Below are 18,156 nucleotides of genomic sequence, written 5' to 3' on the forward strand. Positions count from 1 at the left end.
TGCATACATTAAATGATTTTATTCTAATATTTTTTCAGACTATAAAGAAATATATGATTGCTGGAAGACACTTAAGATAGCAAAAGTATACCTTGGAATTTGCTATTCCTCTATAATCTTAGACTTCAAAAGAACACACAATTCACTATTGAAAGATTTCTTTCCTATCCATTGTACTTCCTCAGTGCATTAATACAGTATGTGTATCACGGCCTCTGCATCTCCTTCTGACGAACCTGGGATGTAGGATGCTTTTGATCTCTAGTGCACAGCTGCAGTTGTACTGAACAGGCCATGGTGCCCTACTCAAAGTGAGCTGGATCTTCTGAGCCTTCAAATGTCAACACCAGGGAAAAGGGATGGATTCCTTCTTACCCTTAAGAGAAGGCTGAAACACTTCCTCAATTCTGAGATGGGTGTCATAGTCTGGAAAGGAGAGCTTGTGTGATCCAATTTCAGAAGAGATGACTAGAGTATTCTGTGTGGCTACAGCATAGGTGGTTCAAACAAACAAAAAAAAATCTTAAGTAGTAGCTCTGTGGCTGCTTACAGAGGAGATTGTGTGTGCTGGACCTATTCCTGGATGATGCCCTGACCAAAGAACTGTGTGTTCAGGGAGGACATAAGCATTTATGAATTGTTGGTAGTTAGTGTCCTAGTATTTGGATTGAGAACATTTACTGTAACAACCATAATGTTACATGAAGTAAATCAGACACACAGTCTTAAATATTGCATGTTTTCTCATATATGAGAAACCCAGCATATAAACAAAGTGCAAAATAAAAAATAGACAGTAGGAAATAGAGAGGGATCTTTGGCATATGGGAAGGGAACTGAGAGAGGAGGGGAGGGACATGAGCTAAAAAAGGAGGGGATTGTGAAGTGCTGTATAAATGCACCAAATCCCTATGTAGAACACCATCATCATGGCTACAAGAAGAAGGAAAGTATATATATACTTTTTGAAAAAAAATGGCTTACAATTCAGCAGTGTATCGAAACTACATAACACAATTCATTTTTTTCAAAGTGTGAAAATTTGTAAGATTTGACACATCAGAACAGACTGACTAGTTTTTCCTTTATGGCGTATGGATCATGACATGACAGAGATGCACAGTCTGTAGACTTTTGGCCCTTTCGTGATTCCTGACCCATTATGACCACCCAATGTGAATATCTCTGCCTTTCAAAGACATGCTGGTTTAAAATAATGCCTCACCTTACATCTTAATGTAGGCTGTGAATGCTAAGGCTTCATTCATATCCACAGGGACCACAAAATGGTAGACCTGTGGAATCCCGCAAATCTACGGTGTGAAAACCAAATGGCTTTAACCAATTGGTTAAAACCAAATGGTTAAAACCAATTTTCACACTAGCGGTCTCTACCAGTTGAGGGCAGCTGTCTTCCCACAAACTGTCCAGTGGGCTCAAAGTACACCGCAAGAAAGTATTTTAGAACTTTTATTTACAAGTATTAAAACAGCTTTTCAAAGTTTCTATTTGATGTGCTCTTTATAATAACACGTAAGTATAGATGGGCATGTATTACATTTTAATATTTGTAAATAAGTACACTCACGTGTTTTTGGAATATGTACGAAGGGGGGGGAAAAAGGCCCTGGAAGCAATGTACCATCAAGAAAGTTTGGAGGCCATGAGTCTAAATTTGTTTACTTCAGGCTATGCACTTGCCCTTTCCCAAAATCAAAGGTCTATAGCCATCTCCGGAAAGTTCCTTCCTCCTACATTCAATATGTGTTTTTAAAATATCCACTGTGCCCCAGCTTCCGTGAGGTTTTGAAATTGCAGTCAGAGGCAAAGAGGCAGTTTTCCCTGCCCTTATGAAACCTGCTGTCTGCTAAATAAAGATATTGAGCAAATAAACGCAAAACACATATTTTTAAATTATACCCTACGTAAAGTGCCGGAGACAATAAATTTTTGAAAAATTAGTGAAAGCCTTCAGACATTAAAGCCGAAATCTACAGCAGGAGAATGAGTTGGCGGAGAGAAGGTGCAATCGTTGTCATGGAAACAGTACTAAAGTGTGGGCCCAAGACAGAACTTGCTTCCCTAGGAAATGCAAAAAGGTCTCTGTGACTGGAGCCCCACGGCGACACACAGACAGGGCCGCAGGGGCTGATCACACATGCCTGGAGACATATTAAGACTTTCAGACTTTATCCTACAGTGCAATGAGGAAGCCAGGCACAGGGTTTAATCAGGAGATAGAAGTCCAGGCTTTTACCGAAGTTCCCACTTCGATTTTTCATTGCCCCAGATTGCCTAAAAAGTGTCGACCAGGGTATACACACTGCAGAGCTGGATTTCAAAACCAGATTTTGGAAACCAAAATCGAGCAAGCAATCACACTTCTGGAACTGACAGATCTGGAGTATGACGCTCGAGAGGCCGGCGCGCGCGGGGCTGTCTGCAGCTCCAAGCCTCCAAGTCGCAGGCGCGAGCCGCGAAACCTGCCCGGCCGAGCCCAGACGAGCCGCTCAGCTACAGCGTTGCACGGCTCCAACTCAGCCCCGGGGAGCGCGCGCGCGCACACACACGTACACGACGACGCGCGCGCTCACGCTGCGCACGCCCGTACGCGCCCGGGGCCCATCACCCGGATTGGCCCTCCTGGGCCGCCGTCTATGCCGCGAGGTCCTGGGTCACCGCGTCTGATCTACGGGGCGCTGGAGCGCTGGCGCCGAGGAGGATGGGGGTGCAGGGGAGGATGGGGCCTCCGGAGCCCTACGCCAGCCCCTTCTCGGTCTCCGCACGGCGGGCCCTTGATTTTCGCCCAGAGACGTCTTGAAAGCTACCCCCCTGGCCCTGGCCTGAAGCTCGGGGCAGCGCCTGACCCCTGACCCCTGACCCCTGACCCCTGACCCCGCACCCTCTGGCGTCTGCCCGGCGCCGGGGTAGGGGGGATTTGCGGAGGGTCCAGCGTAGCTGGTAAGCGTGTCACGCCTCCTCTGACTTCTCCAAGCCACAGACCACCCACCCTTCCCTGCCCCCGACCAACGGACTGATGAAAGGAAGATTACCCTGTTCTTCTTGGGTACCCTACCAGAGGATTCTAGAAGCTTACTCCGTGACTTGGTGGGTAGGTTAATGGTTACATAAGTCACCCAAGGTGACTTGGCCAACAGGTGGCAAAGCCAGAGTTCAGACCCAGATCTCTTGGGCTCCAGGGGCTGGACCAAGGACGGAGATGCTAGACTTTTCCCTGAAATATTTAGCCCTAGCCCGAATTGAACCCAGCTTAGACCACAGTGCTAAAGAATAAACCGTATCAGACCCTGAAAATTGAAAAGTAAAGCTAGAACTCAGTAAATGATCTAAGATAAGACTGTCTCCGGGCTTCAGTTAATCTATCTGGATGAAGTAGAGCTGGACTTGTTGATGTCCAAGGCCCCTCAGTCCTAATAATGTAAGAATTGTAGAGAGTACAACTAGTCATTTGCAGGCTGCCATGAGAATATCATAATCATGTTTTCTGATCAATAAAGACTTGCAGACTGATGTGCATGGATGCCACAGCTCCAAGGTGAAGTGACCTCCTCCTTGGTGTTATGGTTGGTGTCTAGATGTCCTTCCAAAGCCTCATGCAGTCATAGGTGGGTCTTTTTCAGAGGTGGCTGGATCTAGAGAATTAGAGTTGAGTCATAGTACAATGCTAGACTCAAGGGCACTGGGGTTAAGAGTGTGAGTGTTACCCACCCTGAGTAACCTGGATAAAATAAAAGGGGCACAAAGACCCTTTTAGTGTCCCTTGCTTGTTTTGCTACCTTCTATCCAGCATAAACTGTTTCTCCTCTGTGATGCCTACTGCCGTGCCACCCCTGCCTTGGAGCCAGCCCATTATGGACTGAAACTTCTACAAACAGCTAAATACATCATTCCTCCCTTAACTTCGGGTGTCAGGTATTTTGTCTCAGCAATGAGAAAAGTAACTAAGACAATTGCGAATGTGAAACTAGATTTTATAAGGGTAAACTGGCTGGTGCACAAGGATGGGGAAATGCTTGTTATAGCGAGGGAAATGACTGCGACCTTATTCCCTATCCCACACTCCCCTCCACCTCTTTCTGACAGATACAGACTTTATTGTGCCTCTCAGGAAGAGAATCTAACTCCTGAGCAAATGTAGAGTCAAAAAGCTGACCGCTTTCAAGAAAGCTTTCCACACATCTGGCTGAGTAGCTGCTTTTGCAAGTACCAAGAATTTAATGGAATTTCCATTTAATTTTCCAAAACAAATGTGCCCAAAAAAGATTGTGGCATTCCAGTCCATGTTTAAGGCAAGCTTGCTGACTGTTTTGAAGCCAGAGGCAGGTGACACAGAAGCATGCCGAGTGGGAGTTTAAGCATAAGCTGCAGCTGTCATCTTCCTCTCTGGGACCCTTCACTAGACAAATCAGAACAGATATCAGAAGGGGGTTCTAGCTGTGTGAAAAGTGGCTATGGACTCAGAGGCTGCACTTCCTTCAAGTAGGAGGGAGCATTCCTAACTTTAAGATAAAATCAGAATTTAACAGTTGTAACAGACTCTTGAGTGAAACAGTGCAGGCCTGCCTCAAACATTAGAGGTCAAATGAGAGGCTGAGTGTGGACAAAAGCTCAGTTTTAGTTGTAATAACCTACCAGAGGTAATGTTATATATTTTGTATGAAGTTGCATACAGAAAACAGAGGAGTAGGATTTCACTGAGCTCATCCATCTTAGATGATGGAGCTTTACCCTGAATTCTAGACAGGTAACATTCATTTATTCTCATTTTTAAGCTCCATGGAGATAGAAATTTCGCAGTCTTCTTGATAAACCACTACAGTGTTTAATAACTCTTAAATTTGGAATGATATTTTGGTCTCCAGTCTTTATAACAATTAGCATTATGGAGGGGCTGGGGATTTAGCTCAGCGGCAAAAGCACCTGCCTGGCAAGCGCAAGGTCGTGAGTTCGGTTCCTGGTACCGGAGAAAAAACAAAAACAACAACAACAACAAAAAAAAAACAATTAGCATTATGGAATTTCAGATCTGGTAAATAACCCTAAAGATTATTATACAAATGATCCTGAACTAACAATGGAATTACATCTTGCTAACCCATTAGAAGCTGAGAACACAGCCAGTCATAGTGGTACACTTCTGTAATCCCAGCACTTAGGAGGGTAAGGCAAGAGGATTGCTGGGAGTTCAAGCTCAGGTAAGGCCAGAAAATGAGTTCAAGGCCAGTGGGAACTACATAGTGAAACCTTGTCTCAAAAAAAAAAGAGTTGAAAATACTGCAAGTGGAAAAATCACTGAATGCCCCTCACCCACTGAATAGGACAGCAGTGCAGCACACTGCAGAATGTCTTTTTCCCTTTGTGAAGTGAGCTGTGGCTCACTACTGCTTTCTGGCATCTCCAAAGATCAGACTGCATAGCATGAGCCCAGGAAAAGATCAAAAGTGCAGTGTCTGTTGAATGCAAATCATTTCCTCATCATCACAAAGTTGAAAAGTCGCCAAACTCTTCTGAGTTGGTGACCATCTGTATTCAGCTTCCACAAATCTAATGGATTAAAACACACAAATCTATTACTTCCAGTTCTGTACATGAGAAATCCAACACAGCTTTGGGTCTCACTGGGCTAAGGACAAAATATTTCAGGACTGTGTACCCTACTGCGAGCTGTGGGAGTGGATCCTCTCCTTACCTTTTCCACTTTTTAGAAGCTGGCTTTTTTTTTAGTTTGTGGCTCCTTCCTCCCATCATCAAAGCCATCAATGTTTCAGCTGATTCTGGCTCACTGATTTTAAGAACATGTAGGAATGTTGGCCAGAGGTTTGTACAAGATGGATATGCACAGGTAAGGGACTTTTGGAGCCATGTGCCCAAAACTTCCCAGATTAAAAGATAGCCTACAGGGCCACAAGTCCACGTAGGGTCAAAACACATTGCCTTGCTGGATGTGGTGGCATGCACCTGTAATCCCAGCATTTAGGAAGCCAAGGCAGGAGGATTCCTGTGAGTTTGCGGCCAGTCTGGACTACAAAGTGAGTTCAAGGCCAGCCTGAACTGCATAGTGAGACCCTGTCTCAAAAAACAAAAACAAAACAAAAAAACTTTGCCTTAAGAAATGAATGTTCTGGCCCTCTCCTGCCCATACGCTGATTTATTACTTAGATTGGCCTTAAGGTCAGTCATGAAACAGACTACTTTGACCTTAGCTTGGCCTTCTGTCCTTCCCCTTTCCTCTACATGAATTCCTGCAATGATGTTCTTCCTTTGTCCTTTAGTCTTGCCCCCTGTTTCTATCAATACAAAGCCACAGAAACTTGAGTTCAGGGCTGTCTTGATAAGACTTTCTCACACTGAGGGGTCTCGGTTAAGGCCAGTCCCTCCGGGCCTTCTTAGAGTCCCAACTGGACATTGATTTCGAGTAATCTTTCATTCTTTGCACCACCCCACAGTCATGAACTGCAAAAAAATGTGGTTACATAAGGCCCACTTTGGTAATCCTAGATCATCCCCCCCTTATGAGGACTTTCACTTAATTACATAAAAAATCTTGTTTTCTGTACATGGTAAAGTGTTCACAGGTTCTAGGTATTAGAATGTCAGCATCTGGGGAGGGAAGAGCATATTTTCCCTACCACTGTTAATTCTGCTAATTTCTTTCAGATCCAGAATCCCCTCTATGAGACTTCTGACAGATGCTTATCTTACTCCTAGTATTGCCACTGATGGGGAGGTTGCTGCTTCATGAGGCTGCTAAGGGTAATGTTGACCAACACTAAACGTCAGAGAATTCTTTAATGATCAGTCTCAATTGTTCCCATACATGGTTGCTTATATTAAGAAGCACAGGGGAAAACTTCACCCCATATTCCCATCTGTATACCCACCAGATAAAGTTCTTGAAATATTTAAAGATAGTGAGATTTCTCTTTTATTCATTAGCTGACCATTTTGAGGAGCTATCTCATATGTGTGCCATTCTAGCCTCCAAAGACATAGTCATTAGCCAGGCAAGATTTCTCATTTTTCTTCTAGTGTCAGAAAGAGATGCATAATCCAACAGATAGTACTGTCAATCAGTGTACCAAGCGATATGTTAAAGAATGGTATTTTTTAAAATATAATATTTAGAGCAGAAATATATGCATGCCAGCATATCCAGGAAAATCCTATTATGGATTGAATGTATCTTTTCCCCACAGTTCCTAATCCCTAATGCTATGGGAAATGGATTCTTGGGGAAGTGATTAGCTGTGAGGGTGGAAACCCAGTGAGCTCTTCCACCCCTTCTACAAGTGAAGACACAGCAAAAGACAGCCATTTGTAAACTAGAAGGTGATCCACAGCAGACACCAAATCAGTTCATACTTTACTATTGTGAGACCTTCCCAGTCCCCACAACTGTGAGAAATAAATGTGGCTTATAAGCCCTGCTACTCAATCTATAGTATTCTGATATAGCAGCCTGAACAGACTAACATAATGACTAACATTTAACATCATTAAACATCAGTGAAATTCAGGTTAAAACTATAATGTGGTACTGTGTCCATCCATATAAATGATGAAAGTTAAACAGCTTGACAATACTGATTGTTAGGAAAGAGTATGGAACAACTGGAACTGCTTCATGGGCACTATGCTCAGAAGAGCCCCACACTTCATTTAATGCTTCTGTGTTACTACCTTTAAATTCTTAATTTTACCTTTGAACTGATGTTTTGCAACTGAATTTCACAGGAACAACTGGGAGTAGCAATGTGAACAGAAACAATAGAGTGTGTCCCATCTCTTGACATCCCATTTTTTTTGTTTGTTTTTGGTTTTTTTTCCCGGTGCTGGGAATCAAACTCACGACGTCGCGCTTGCCAGGCAGGCGCTGTGCCGCTGAGCTAAGTCCCCAGCCCTTTGACATCCCATTAGGATACAGTGTTTGCAGTAGCTCAAGAGCACAGAATTCTGGTAGACATGATGTATGGGAGTTGAACAATGCTCAAAGTGAGTAAAGAGTACCCTATTTCTGGGTATACACTCAAATAATTGAAAACGGGAACTTTAGCATTGCATGATATAAAGATGAAGTACCAACAAAATTTATGCTAATAGCATGAAGAGAAAATTAAAACATCATGACAAGTCAGGAGAAGAGCTTTGTATTTCTACTCTTTGAACAACAGCAAATCATGTAGCCAGCCTTGTCTTGCAGGAATGTAAAATAGTGTGGTCATTTTGGAAAATAGTTTGGTGATTTCTTGTAAATTTAACTATGCTCTCACCACATGACCTATAAGAGAAGCTGATTAATTGGACCGCATTTGTGCCTTAAAGAAAGAGTTCTTAGGACTGGAGCCCCATAAGAGCCAAATGGAATGGAGGGGGTAATCTTCTAAATTAAGGAGAAAGGGGTGCAACAATAACAGCAACACTAACAGGCAAATGTATGATAAGGGAAAGAGGGGTTATAGCAAGGGGTGAGGAAGGAGAAAAGAGGTGAAAATTCTCTAGTACAGATGGTAGAGCTCCAATTTAAGATTCCTCCCAAGGTACTTGTTTGGTTCAAGTGTGCATTAAGCCTTTAGAAAAAATGGTTTGTATATACAAAGAACTGTTTTGTAAATTATACATGAGAAAACCAAACAAAGGTTAAATGTATTCAACTACATATAACACTCTAAGCCCTAGGATTATAGAATGATTGATTTTGCCTCAAAGTAGCATAATGAAGATGCAGGCCTAGGTTCAGATTCCCAAAATAATAATTCATAATTAACATAAGACCCTTTCAGGGCCTGAGAGGTTTTTGATTCTAACCAAGTTTGGTCTGAGCCCTGGAAAGCCAGATGACTGATACCCAGTGTCTCAGCCATGCACCTGTCTGGAAGCTGTAGGAACTGACTCACTCATGCCCATCCTCCTACACCACAGAACAGGCAGCCAGTGTGGGAAGTGGCTGGGACTCAGCAACCAGTTTGTCCAGAGGAACCCAAGTACATGGCCCATCCCACTACACCTCAGGACCAGAGCACTGGGACTGAAAGCCACAAAGGACCTGGACTAGGATGCACATGATGGACAGGAGAGACTAATAGGAGGGAAAAGTCTGAAATACAAGCCAACAGGTGGTGAGATGGGTGAACCAGTGTTGTGCTTAGGGACAAAGATACCGAATAGAAACAGGGTAAATCCACATTAACAAGGGGAAGCACATTGCATATAAATTCTTAATTTGTGACTGGTTTTGTTACATAACTATAGACTATGCTCCTATGGTCTGAAATACAAAATCAGTAGTAACCACAGTTTGTCAATCTGTAAATTGTGGTTGATGCTATCATTATTGCTAATTATATTATTGTAGCTAAGATGTCATATCTGTTGTAATCAGTTGTTCTCCCTTGTGTAACAATATTGGGAAGCTCTGGGATAATAACCTCACCACAGGCCTACACCAAAAGACTGGGGACTAAGCCAAACAGAAACCAACATCCCACTCTCAATTAATTAGGAAGGTAGGATCTTGGGGCAGACATAAACCAAGAATCCCCTACACACAGAAGATATCCCTGAAGAACAGACTTTTCCTAGAGAGGCGTTGATACTAGTGATATACCTACCTACTACCAAAATTCACAAGGATCGTCACAGAAAACAAAATAAAAATTTTTTTTGAAATAGAAAATGACAAGATGAAGGAGCAAAATGCAAATTCAGACCTCAGGCCCACGCAGAACAAGTCTAGGAGACATCAACATAGAAGAAATTAGAAGTCACACACCTGAAATTTCTGAAATGATACCAACTAAAGTAAGAAACAACTTCATTAGGCTCTGCAGAAAAGCAGATCAGAAATAATCTCTCAGGTAAAAAAAAAATATGACATAATGAAAGAATTGCTTAGTATATCTAAAAACGACATACGTAAAAAAAGAGAGGAGCATAGGAAAATGATGGAAACCTTGAATAAACAATATGGGAAATAATTAGAATGCATGAAACAGATTCAAAGAGAAATCCAGGAAGTTGAAAATTCCACTGAAAGCTGGCAAAACCATTTGAATGAAACTGAAGATAGACTCTCAGACCTTGAAGACAGGATTGCAGCTACAGATCATGAAAGGAAAGATCTCTTAAAAATAACAAAAAAACAAGAAATAAAAATTCAGTAGTCACAAGGTGATGCAAACAAAAACAATATATGACTGATAGGTATCAACAAAAAAGCAAGCATCAATACAAATGACATAAAATGACTATTTGCAGAAATAATAGCAGAATATTTCTCAAGCATGGGAAAAGAATCTGACATTCACATAAGTGAGGGATATAGAACAGCAATTAGCCATAACCAAAATAAATCTACACACAGAAATATAATAATCAAGATCTCAGATATTCAGCACAAGGACAGAATATTAAAAACTGTTATAGAAAAGAAACAGATCACCTATAAAGGAAAGCACATCAGAATCACTAAAGACTTATCAATACAAACACTCAAATCAAAAAGAGCTTCGAGTGAAGCATTTCAGGTCTTGAAAAAAAAACAACTTCCAACCCAGATTGATGTACCCTGAGAAACTATCTTTTGAAATTAATGGAGAAATAAACTATTTCCATGACAAAGAACAACTGAAGAAATTCATAACCACCAAACTAACCCTACAAAGAGTACTGAAAGATATTCTAGCAAGAAATAAAAATGACCAAAATTCCAACAAAAACAACAGAAAGAAACCATCAAGCCAGGTAAGCAATTAAACAGAGGGGAAAAATAGGGAACTAACAGCAGTAAAGTAACATGATGAAGATAAACGAATACAGTTCACCAATCAAAAGAAACAGACTGGCAGAATGGCTCATGAAACAGAAGTCAACAATATGCTGTATACAAGAAACACTTAATTCGAAAGGAAATTCAAAGACTGAAAGTCAAAGGATGGAAAACAATACTCCATGTGGCAGGAACCCAGAAAACAGCAGAGGTAGCTATTCTGTTCACAGACAGTTTCAAACCAAGAATGATCAAAAGAGATGAAGAAGGTCACTACATATATGTTAGGGGGAAAAGTCAAGAGAAAGAGATAACAATCATAAATATAGATGCACCAAATACAGGAGCACTCAACTGTATAGGACAAATAATAGTAGACATGAAAAATCAAATAGCCAATAACACCACTGTAATGGGAAAACTTAATGCTCCACCGTGACAAAGAGATAGATGAACTAGATAAAAAATGAAAAAAGAAATAACAAAATGGAACCACACTTGTGAATAAATAGACTTAGTAGACCTTTACAGAGTGTTCCATCCAGAATATTAGAATACACATTCTTCCCCACTGACATGGGATATTCCCTGAAATAGAGATTATACTAACCCACAGAACATGCTTAAGTAAATGCAAAGAAATTGAAATTATCCAATGCACATTACCTGACCATAGTGCAATGAAATTGGAAATTATTGACAAAAGAAACCACAAGATTTCATAACATGGAAATGAAATAACAACCTCCTGAACAACCAATGAGTCACAGATAAAATTAAAGAAGAAAGTAAACAATATCTGCAATCAAACAAATATGCAAATACAATTTACTAGAACCTGTGGGATACACTGAGAGCAGTCCTTAGTGGGAAATTTATAGCAGTGAATTCTCACATCAGGAAAACGGAACAAGCACAAATAAATAAGCTAATGCTGCACTTCAAGCATCTAGAAAAAAAAGAGCAAGTCAAGCCCAAAGCCCAAAGAAAGGAGGAAATTATAAAAATCAGAGCAGAAATTAACAGAATTGAGACTAAGAAAACAATACAAAGAATTAGTCAAGTGAGTTGGTTCTTTGAAAGAATAAATAAAATTGACAAACCCCTAGCCAACCTCATCAAAAAAAGGAAAGAAAAAAAACTGAAATTCATGCAGAAGGAATTAAAGATCCTGTGGAAATTCAAAAGATCATCAATACCTGCTTCAAAAGTCTTTACTCTCATAGGATAGAAAACACAGAAGAAATGAACAGATTCCTAGAAACATAAGAAATATATATATATATATATATATATATATATATATATGAAATATATGACATAAATATATGAAATATATGACTCACCCTGAGTCACAAACATATAAAAATTCTAAGTAAACCAATATTAGTTAATGAAATTGAAAACATAATTAAAAACTTACCAACAAAGAAAAGGCCAGGTGCTGATGGATTTACAGCTAAATTCTACAAGAAATTTAGAGAAGATTTATTGCCAATACTACTCAAACTCTTTAATGAAATTGAAAGGGAAGGAATTCTCCCTAACTCATTCCTGGAGGTAAGTATTACCCTGATACCAAAACCAGAGAAAGATCCAACCGAAAAAGAGAACTATAGGCCAATCTCTCTAATGAACATAGATGTGAAAGTCAATAAAATGTAACCAAACAGAATGCAGCAAATCATCAAGAAGATTATACACTAGGACCAAGTGGGATTCATCCCAGGAATGCAGGGATGGTTCAACATATGCAAATCAATAAATGTTATACACCATATCAATAGAGCCAAAGACAAAAATCACATGATCATCTCAATAGATTCAGAAAAAGCTTTTGATAAAGTACAGCACTCATTCCTGATAAAAACCCTGGAGAAAATAGGAATAGATGGTCTTTACCTCAATCTGATAAAGGCCATCTATGACAAACCAACAACCAACATCATACTAAATGGACAAAAACTGAAAGCTTTCAATATAAAATCAGGAACAAGACAAGGATGTCCACTTTTACCACTCCTTTTCAATATACTTCTGAAAATATTAGCCAGAGCAATAAGACAAGAGAGAGAAATGAAAGAAATAAGAATAGGAAAGGAAGAAGTGAAATTATCATTATTTACAGCTGAGATGATATTCTACATAAGACCCTAAAAACTCCACCAAAAGGCTTATAGATTTAATAACCAAATTCAGTATCATAGCTGGATATGAAGTCAACACTCAAAAATTAATAGCACTCAAGAACACAAACAACAAACTCACTGAGAGAGAAATTAGAGAAACAACACCCTTCACAATAGTGTCAAAAAAAGTGAAATACTTAGGAATCAATCTAACAAAAGAAGTAAACGATCTACAGATTGAATATTACAGTACTCTGAAAAGATATTTAACAGGATTTCAGAAAATGGAAAGATATTCCTTGCTCTTGGATAGGAAGAACCAACATTGTGAAAATGGCCGTACTCCCAAAACTGTTAAACAGATTTAAGGCAATCCCAGTCAAAATACCATTAACATATCTCACAGATCTAGGGAAAACTTTCCTAAAATTCATCTGGAACCAGAAGAGACCTGGAATAGCAAAGAAAATCCTGGTCAACAAAGGCAAGGCAGGAGACATCACAATCTCTAACTTCAAATTGTGCTACAAAGCTACTGTGATAAAAAAACAGCCTGGTACTGGCAAAAAAAAAAAAAAAAAAAAAATAGACCTGAGGATCAGTGGAACAGTTTAGAAGATGTAGACACAAATACAAACACACTTAGCCACCTTATCTTTGTCAAAGGGGCCAAAGAACTTCACTGGGAGAAAGACAGCCTCTTTAATAAATGGTGCTGGAAAAACTGACTTTCCACATGCCAAAAACTAAAACTAGATCTATATCTATTATATGCACTACACTAAAGTTAAAATGCATCAGAGATCTAAATATTAAAACAGAAACACTAAATCTGCTGGAAGAGAAAGTAGGTAGAAATCTTGAAGACATAGGGGTAGGCAAAGCGTTCATGAACAAAAACCAAACTACACATGAAATACTTCAAAGAATCAACAACTGGGATCTTATCTTATTAAAAAGTTCTTGCACATCAAAATAAATCATCAACAGAGTGAAAAGAAAACCCACGAATTGGGAAAAAATTTTAGGCAATTGTCCCTCAGACAAAGGACTTCTATCTAGAACATATAAAGAATTTTTAAAAATCAGACCCTTCTAGTTCAAAGACCCAATCCAAAAATAGGTATCTGAGATGAATACACTTCTCAGATGAAGAAATACAAATGGCAAATAAATATATGAAAAAATGTACAATATCATTGGTCATTTGAGAACTGCAAATTAAAACAACACTGAGATTCCATCTCACCCCAGAAAGAATGGCTGTCATCAAAAAATCAACCAATAACATGCTGGCAGAGTTGTGGGGGAAAAGACCCCCTTCTCCACTGTTGGGAGTATAGATTGGTACAACCATTGTGGAAATCAGTGTGGAGATTCCTCACAAAACTAGGATTGGTGGTCCCATTCAACCCAGCTATTTCCCTTCTGGGTATTTTTCCAGAAGAATTGAAATCATACCACAGTGATATATGGGTACCCATGTTTATAGCAGCACAATTTGTCACAGCTAAATACTGGAAAAAACCTGAATGCCCATCAACTAAGGAATGGATTAAAAAAAAATGTGGTGTTTTTATACAATGGTGTTCTACTCAATTATAGAAGGATAAACCTGAGGATTTTATAGGTAGATGGATGTAACTAAAGATCATACTCTTAAGTGAAATAAATCAGACTCATATGTGTAAATATCATATTGTCTCCCTAGTGTAAGAAACTGAAAGAGTAAATAAGATCCAAAAGGTACAATAGATATTGTGAAAGGGAAAGAAACAGTTCAAAAGGAAAGAACAACTAGGCTGGGAGAAGGGAAAAAAGAAGGAAAGGGGACTACACACACACACACACACGCACACACACACACACAAAGATATCTAAGATAATTGTACTACTAATTTCTATTACTTCATTGAAAGGAACAGTCAGTTCTTACATTGTTTGATCAATCTTGCATGCCTATATCTTGTAATCTGAGCAACTACTTTGAAGATAACAATATGGAATATATTAACCATTGTTAATTTCCTATCATCTCGTTTTGAAATTCTGTATCATTTCTATTTTCTTGTTCTCTTTAAAATTAAAAGAAAAGGAATTGGCTCACACTACTGTGGACCAGAGTGAGGCTGCTACAGAGGTGTGGGGTCCTAGTCCCCGTGATGGTAGGAGAGATTGGAGCACTGTGTCCCTATTCTGAGTGGGTAGCCCTATCCTTCCATATTTAACAGTCTGACTAAACTGCAAAGCCTCCTGTTGTAAATTTGGAGATCCAATTATTTCTGGCACTGTCAATAGCCTCTCATATGACTTGGGCAAATTATTCATTTCAGTATATTACTTTCCTCCAAAGTAAGCACAGTAAATCTTGCTCAGCCTACTCTTCCTTTGGTTTGAATAGCAAATAAGACAATGAGCATGAAATCTCTTTGCGATAAATGAAATGTCACAGAACCTCAAAATGATGTGCTAGTTATTAGTATTCCTGAAGTGGGCTGGCAACTTCCCATTCTCCTCCAGATTACTGGCAGTAGAAGAGCATCAAATTAGGGTCATAATCAAGCGATTCGAGGGCTTCACATTACCTTTCATTATATTGTTTTTCATGAACAAGGACCATTTTGTAACTATGGCAATTTCCTAAAAACCTAGGAATTGCTATGAATTTAGAAGGTGGGCTATTTCAACAATGACAAAGGCAGCTTCTTCTGTCTTGTCACACACAGACACACACGCACACACACACACACAAAGAAAGTGAAGACAAACCAAAATATTTTTTTAAAATGTTTTTTCATGGATTCCCAGAACAGACTGTTGCAGAAAAGCTCAGAAAGGCAGGGGCTCAAGGAGCAAGAATAAAAATAGTATGGTACACTCACAAAGGAAAAACCAAAACAGTCACACCCCTAGATACCTACTGTGAACAAATCAGGAGCAAAAGTATCTCAAGGCCAGTGGGCCACAACTCAGGTATAAGCCAGCAACAAAAGTCATTTTATTAATTAGGCTGAGGAGTGGGTACAATGCTAATAATACCTTATGCTGATGTTCATGGATTAACTTACAGTATTCTGCCAAGGCCTTTTTGCACGTACACACATTATCTCATTTAACCCTACAGGTCAATGCTATTGTTCTTCAGATTTTACAAATGAGGAAAGTGATGATGAGAAAATTGAGATGCTTGCACAAGGTCTCAGAGGCATTAGGTGGCAAATTTGGAACTTGAGCTGCCTGACATCTATCACCAAAGTCTATGTTCTGAATCAGTATAACAGTAAATTGCCTCTCAGAGAGCAGCCTGCACACACAAAAGTGCAGGTTGCAGTTGTGCAGACCTTAAGAGGCCTCAAAGGAGAGCCGTGAAGCAACGGAGTTATCTAACCTGGAGAAGAGAAAGCTGAGCTGTGATCCAAAGCAATGTTCATTTCTCTGATGGCAACTAGGATCAAGGACTAGAAAATTTGTACAGGTGGTTTGGGAGAGCAAAGGAAAATTCAAGGTAAACTAAAATCAAATGGAGACTATTTCTAGAAGTGAAGGCTAAACAGTGGTGGCGGCTGCAGAGGTGCACTACGTAAGTGAACCTGCTGTGGGGAGCGTAATGGGCTGGCAGGCTCCGGTTATCACCCCTTGAGTTTGCCATCGTGCGCAGGCCTTGGCCGTGCTTTCCTGCCTAGGCTGCCCCTGGCCAGTGACTGAACATGAAGGCACCCCTAGAGCTGGGCCGTTTCAGTCCAGTGGGGGACTCTTACCCACCTGGAGGACTCCCCACCTGAGACTCTCTCAGTACTCCCTGAGGGATGAAGCTTTTTTTTTTTTTTTTTTTAGCCAATCCTTCCTTCCCTTTCTCCTTTTGAAGGTGTCAGACCTTGGAGGCTGGAACTTCTCACCTATTCCTGCTCCTGCTCCATATATCTTTTACACAGTGTATCCCCCACCCCCCCAAAAAAATCTCTGTTTTGGTATCTCCTTTTAGAAAGCCAAAATGACAATACTGGCTGTGTAGTGCAAGGGAAATCATAACACCTTTGGTCTTTACAAGCAGTCTTGGCAGCACTTACCAATGAGATATTTTCAGCGCTGCCTCTCGGGGCCCCAAAGAGATTGTCCATCTTCTCCTAGGCTGAGGTTCAACGAGTCTTGTACAGTATTTAGTGTTGAAATCTAACAGCTGAAATGTCCCTAGCTTATTTTAATGCATAAAGTACTCACTGTAATAAGGTCTGAGAAATATAACCTGAAGGCATTTGTCTGATAGGAACCCGTAGTGAGAAAATAAGAAATGCCTAAAATGGCTTGTTCACCACTCCTGCCATGGTCTCTGATCTGAAACCTGCACAGCTCTCACATTTGTAATTAAAATTACAACAGGAGCAGACATACTCCTTGGTAGCACAAGGCTGCAGATCTGAAGCCTGTGCCTCACAAGCCAGCATTGGGAGTGTGCTCAGGGCTCCTGCAGTGGCAGAATGAATCAGCTCAAACTTCCCCACAGCCCTCAGGAGGCAGACAGCCCATGGCTCATACTGTTTGCCCTGAAAATATTAGGGGTCTTTCCCTGTGTTGAGCCTGAGTCATTAGCCTTATAACACCAATAAGTAGACATCTTCAAACACATGCAGTCAGAGCTTTGAAAAATTCTTTGTAGATAATAAGACATTAAAAACAAAATACAAAACAGGGGGGTGTGGTGACGCACACCTATAATCCCAGCACTCGGGAGGCTGAGGCAGGAGGATTGAGTTCAAGACCAGCCTGGGCTACAGAGTGAGCTCAAGGCCAGCCTGAACTGCAGAGCGAGACCCTGTCTCAAAAAGACAGAAAAACCCCAGCAAAATATAAGAGTATTTCGCTTTGCTTCTAAGTAGCCACATAACTATGGGTAAATTATTTAAACGTCTAGATCACCCTAAAAAGTCTTTGTGTGGAAGTTCACCATTATAAAGTCGTTAGAGTTATGGTTCTTGGCCCTGTTAAGGGGCCAGTGTTATTCTTTTTTTCACACGAGGACTGTAGCTCAGAAAATACCTTGCCATGGGAATTTGATATACTTTCCTTATGTGCAGGAGTTTTATATACTTTCCTCATGTGCACACAGTGACTGTCTGTCTCTCTCTCAGTGTACTAGGGGAAGACAGGGAAACCTTTGTTCTCACAGAAACAACGTAAAGAGCATCATGGTACTCCTGGCCTCGTTGTTCCCCGGAAGGAGGGCTTCCGGCGCACAGGGAGCCT

General features: G+C 40.4%; 1 long non-coding RNA gene across 1 annotated transcript; it reads left to right on the forward strand.

Moving 5' to 3' along the window:
• The first annotated feature begins 2,657 nt into the window (after nucleotides 1-2,657).
• On the forward strand, nucleotides 2,658-18,140 carry LOC106146842. Its single transcript, XR_001231445.1, has 3 exons — nucleotides 2,658-3,626; nucleotides 6,679-6,774; nucleotides 18,042-18,140. It is a non-coding gene; the product is annotated as an uncharacterized LOC106146842 (long non-coding RNA).
• The last annotated feature ends 16 nt before the right edge of the window (nucleotides 18,141-18,156 follow it).

This window comes from Chinchilla lanigera, unplaced genomic scaffold (genome assembly GCF_000276665.1).
Source record: "Chinchilla lanigera isolate Chin_1 unplaced genomic scaffold, ChiLan1.0 scaffold00096, whole genome shotgun sequence".
NCBI classification, from domain to species: Eukaryota; Metazoa; Chordata; class Mammalia; order Rodentia; family Chinchillidae; genus Chinchilla; species Chinchilla lanigera.